The sequence below is a fragment of the Dromiciops gliroides genome, chromosome 3 (assembly GCF_019393635.1).
Source record: "Dromiciops gliroides isolate mDroGli1 chromosome 3, mDroGli1.pri, whole genome shotgun sequence".
Taxonomy (NCBI): domain Eukaryota; kingdom Metazoa; phylum Chordata; class Mammalia; order Microbiotheria; family Microbiotheriidae; genus Dromiciops; species Dromiciops gliroides.
The window spans coordinates 278,525,189-278,530,731 of NC_057863.1; positions in this window are offsets into that span (position 1 = coordinate 278,525,189).

A 5,543-nucleotide genomic window follows, 5' to 3' on the forward strand; every position below is an offset into this window, starting at 1 on the left:
TGGAGACAGATGGGGGGAAAAATGGAGTCAGGATAGTGTTATGTGGAAGGAACAAGAAGTAGGCCTGTTTCTCTGGGTCATAGAATATATGGAGGGGACTAAAAATGTAAGGACACTTAGAAAGGTAGGATGGGGCCAGGTTGTGAAGGGCTTTAAAAGTCAAACAGAAGATTTTATATTTGGTCCTAGAGGCAATAAAGAATCACTATAGATTATTGAGTAGAGAGGTATGACATGATCAGAACTCTACATCAGGAGAATCACTTTGGCAGCTGAGTGGAGGAAGGTTGAACTTTGTTCAAGTTACTTTTCTTTTCTGGAACTCAGTTTCCTAATATGCGAAAATTATATAATATGTAAAACCATAAAAATGTTAATTTAATTTATTAAAATGGAATTAAAACATTAAATATTAAAATATAATGTGTAAAATATAAAATATAAAAATTATATAGTATGTAAAAAATTAGTAATATATACAAGTAGATGGACTCTAGAACTTATACCCTATCAACATCTTAGCAATAGAGGCATTCATCCACTTGACTTTTCCCATGTGAATGGCTAGGCCAAACTCTTTTGAAGGGTCTTGGGTCTCCTCCAAGACACTCTCCAATATTTTAGAACTTGATGGAATTTGAAAGGAAGACCTCGCTATCATTAGGGAATCCCTCTTCAACTTGGATTCTCTGCTGGATTTCCTCCTATAAAATGGACTTAATAATTGTTATTTATATAGTAATATTATTATTATAAAAATAAGTAAAATGGGCACCTACCTTCCAGGGTTGCAAAACCAAATGAGAAATATTTAGAAAGTGCCTAGCATAGTACCAAGCACATAGTAGGCACTTAATATATGCTTGTTCCCTTCCCTTCTCCCCTTCCCCCATCACAGTGACAAATATCTTTGGTAAGCAAATTCTTTTATGCCACACTTGGTTGTTGTTTGTCTTTTGATCTCAAAAAGGACCATGACATTTGAAGTTAATGTCATGACTTGCAGTGAACTGGATTTCAGTGAGGGAGGGCTGTGCAAGGTCACTAACCTTGCTCTCTCCTCCAGAACCATCTGGTTCCAGTGGCAAGAAATACATCAGGACAACTGCAGATGGTCCCTGGATGGTTTAAGGCAATTGGGGTTAAGTGACTTACCCAGAGCCACAAACCTAATAAGTGTCTGAAGTGATACTTGAACTCAGGTCCTCCCAACTTCAGGGCCAGTGCTCTATCCCCCTGAGCCACCTGGCTACCCCTATATACATCTGTGTATATAGCAGTGGTTACACTTGGTATGTATGATAAAAACTGAACGTGGTTCTGTTGTTATCTTTCAGGTGGCAAGTCTTTAAACAAAGAAAATGTATTTTCTTAATGTAAATAATGACTGGGGTCTCCTCTACATATTTCTGTAAATTATATAATGGTATATATGTGTATATATGTATACACACATTCTCTTTTGGACTATCACTTGTGAAAGCCTGCCTTTTCCCTACTAATTTCTTCAATGAGTGTACATATATATAGATGGGAGAAGTAGCCATATAGGTCAATTGTTGGGCTTTACCCCCAGTATTTATAGGGTTTGATTTTTTTCTAGTTTTTGGTATCTTTTTCTCTTTCACTATCTTTTGAATCAATTTTTCAACATCCTCACAATTGGGTTGCATTTATCTTCTCTGTCTATACTTGGTCTAATACAGCTGTTTGCCCCATCTTCGTTCTTTGCACTTTTACACCTCTTCTAAAAGCATATCTAGGACTCTCCTTCTATAATCAGTGAATAAGTGGCTCTGCTGTCCTAGATGGAGAAGCTACTTTATTATAAAATTTTTCACAGGTCTTTTGCATCCCCCCCCCCCCCGTTTTGTTCTTAAAATCCCTTTGGTATGATTTTGCATAGTTGGGTCTCTCATCGAGCTTTCTTACACTGGTTTTACCCTACATTGTTTCTCTCTACTCTATTAAGTACTAATGCTTTATAATCATCCATTATCAGTTTTCATAATAAATCCAGGTCCTAATTAGTGCAAATAATAAGTCTTGCGAAACCGTATTTGGGCATTTTTCCATTGGACTGAAATAAATTACCATGTTACATAATTTTTGAATAGTGTCTAGTTGAATACATGTGACCACTTCATTGGATTTCACAGAAATTGGGCATTACAAATGAGTTGATATTGTAAACTAATCTTCCCATTGGTTTCTGTATCTTCCCACTTGTCAAATAGGTCGTGTTTGCTGATTAGTGTTTTGTATTCTCCTAATAAAATCAATTGATTTACACCAGTTAAAATTCTGTATGCAATTATTATGGTCAATGTCTGAAATTGTTACAGATCATGTCCTTCCTTTCACTATAGATTTTATCACAGTTTCTTTAAATAAATCAGGATTGTTGTTAAAATTGGACACCATATATTTTAATTTTTATTCTTCCTTCTTGTCTTGTGCTCATTTTAATTTTTGCTCTAACAAGTTAACAGACTGTGCAGAGAACTGATTCAGTAATGACACCTATATCATGTTATTTCCAGTCTGTTAAAATATAATCAATTTTATTTTTGTAATATCATGTCCAGAGTCAATTTTTTTTCCCTTTAAGTATTCAAGACACAGGCATAAGATAGTAGTTAGCTTCTCTTTCCTTATTCCTGATCATAGGTTCACCCATATTTTCCAATGTGTTTCTCACTAGTTTTTTCTATTCTAACCTTTGTAATTGCTTTTGCTGGATATCAAAGTATATGTTAGATTTATGTTGCAAGATACTGAGTTCATGGAATGTCTCTTCTTCGAAAAAGTTGTTTGTAGAGAAGCTGAAATTACATTCACATTGGCATTTTGCAAATGTGTATTATCATGGGGAAATAGGTGATGTGGGGGTCCTTAGGTATTCCTCTTTAAAGAATTACTCTACACAATCCAGTAAGAAGAAAATGTTCTTTTATTTGGGCACTGGAGAAAGTGACCAAGAGATGACTTAGAGACAACTTTCTCCTCAACCAGGGGACCAAAGCTTTTATAGAGCATAGATGAGGTGACCACCTAACAATGGAAAGTTCCTTTTGGGGGTGGGGTGAGGAAAGATTCTTGAGAGTCAGGGGGATTTTCTTTTCAAATGATGGTCCTGACCTCTGGAGTTATCTCTGTCTCCTAGCTCAGGTAGTAGCCACGCCCAAGTGACTTTCCTGCTATAGAATTTAATCTCCCATAACTTCTTAGGTGTGTCCTTCCTGTTATCTAGTTGGCCAGTTTAAATTTTAATAGTCCCTTAATTCTTCCGTATGTTCAACCCCTATGTCAGTATCAAATGATGTTTTGGGCACACAATAAACCAACCCTACCAATTCCTTTGTATTTTATGGAGTCACCTTTCTATTTAGGTGCAACTTTCTCATCCTGGTTTTGTGTATAGTAAGAAATGTCAAGATTAATACAATTCCATTTCCCTAGTAATATGCTCATTCATTTATCAGTCAACATTTAGAGCACCAATAGCCAGGTTAAAGTTTATAGACCATCTGATTCTTAGAATCTATTTTTCCTTCTGATTTCATTACAGGACAGAAAACGCAATGTGACATTTCATTTGAAGGGCTATTGTGGTCAAGGAATTCATCACCAAGTGGCCAGCTTCCTGATAATTAGCTTCTCTGTATTTAAAAGTAAGCTGGCCCTCAAAAGCAGGCTTGTTCTATTGCTGATACTATAGGCTTTTAAAAAATAGTAAAACTTAGTAGAGTGTGCTGGCAATCTTCAAGATCCTAAAGTCACTTTTGGACTGTGGTGTATCTGTTAACCCTGAAAATGGATGGTGCTGCTGACTGTCTCTGAGCAGGACTATCCAAAGGATCAGAGTATTATTCACAATGAGATAACAGTGATCAAAAGTATAAGTATGTTTCACCGTTTCAACCATGACAACTTTAATTCTCTTTTTCTCAAAAAAGCACAAATGCTAGATAATTGATTTTTAGGTGATCAGTAAAGTACTAATCTGTGTCTAAAGAAAAATATACTCTATTAATTCTTTTTTTTTTTTTTTTTTTTACTGAGGCAATTGGGGTTAAGTGACTTGCCCAGGGTCACACAGCTAGTAAGTGTTAAGTGTCTGAGGCCGAATTTGAACTCAGGTACTCCTGACTCCAGGGCCGGTGCTCTATCCACTGCGCCACCTAGCCTCCTCTCTATTAATTCTTATCTTTAAAGTCTACAACCATTTATTGTGTTGTATTTCAGTCATTTCAGTGTACGTCTCTTCAAGATCCCACTTGGGGTTTTCTTGGCAAAGAGTGGTTTGTCATTTCCTTCTCCAGATCATTTTACAGATTAGGTAACTGAGGCAAACAGGGTTATACAGCTAATAAGTGTCTGAGGCCAGATTTGAACTTGGCTCTTCCTGCTTCCAGGTCTGGTATTCTATCCACTGGACCACCTAGTTGCCCCCATTTATTGCTACATTCACTTTTTGGGGGGGGTAATGAGGGTGAAGTGACTTGCCCAAGGTCACACAGCCAGTAAGTGTCAAGAGTCTGAGGCTGGATTTGAACTCAGGTCCTCCTGAATCCAAGGCCAGTGCTTTATCCACTGTACCACCTAGCTGCCCCTACATTCACTTTTATTTATTTTTGTTTGTTTTGTAGGGCAATGGGGGTTAAGTGACTTGCCCAGGGTCACACAGCTAGTAAGTGTCAAGTGTCTGAGGCTGGATTTGAACTCAGGTCCTCCTGAATCCAAGGCCAGTGCTTTATCCACTGTACCACCTAGCTGCCCCTACATTCACTTTTATTTATTTTTGTTTGTTTTGTAGGGCAATGGGGGTTAAGTGACTTGCCCAGGGTCACACAGCTAATAAGTGTCAAGTGTCTGAGGCTGGATTTTGAACTCAGGTCTTCCTGAATCCAGGGCTGGTGCTTTATCCACTGCGCCACCTAGCTGCCCCTCCTACATTCACTTTTTAAAAATTCTGTTGTATGTTTACCAATGCTCAGTTAAAAAAAAATTATAAAGAGAACTAAAATGGTTTTCCTTTATACTCATAACAATGTTAGGTAATGCCAGTCCTAAAATGGGCCTATAATTTCATTATTTTGAGTGTTTCCTCTGGTGAATCAGACCAAAATCCATCACACTTGCCCATCTTCCCAAAAATTCTCTCATGTAAGGTTTGACACATCTGAATTCAATGTACTAAGGTTCTTCCATACTTTTTTCCTGATATTTCAAGAATACATGGAACCTGAGGGCTGTCCATCATTTCTCCCTCACTCTCACTACATGAGCTGTCTAGCTCAAATTTTTATCATATGTCTTTGATGCTAGTAATAGGGGGTTTTTTTGGTTTGTTTTGTTTTGCAGGGCAATGAGGGCTAAGTGACTTGCCCAGGGTCACACAGCTAGTTAGTAATAGTTTTAAAAAGGTAAATTTTACATATATTTTCTGAAATGTTCTGCAAAACAATTTTTCTACAAAACTACTTATTTGATTTCATATTATATGCAATCAGTTGGCTTTAGTGAATGACTAACACATA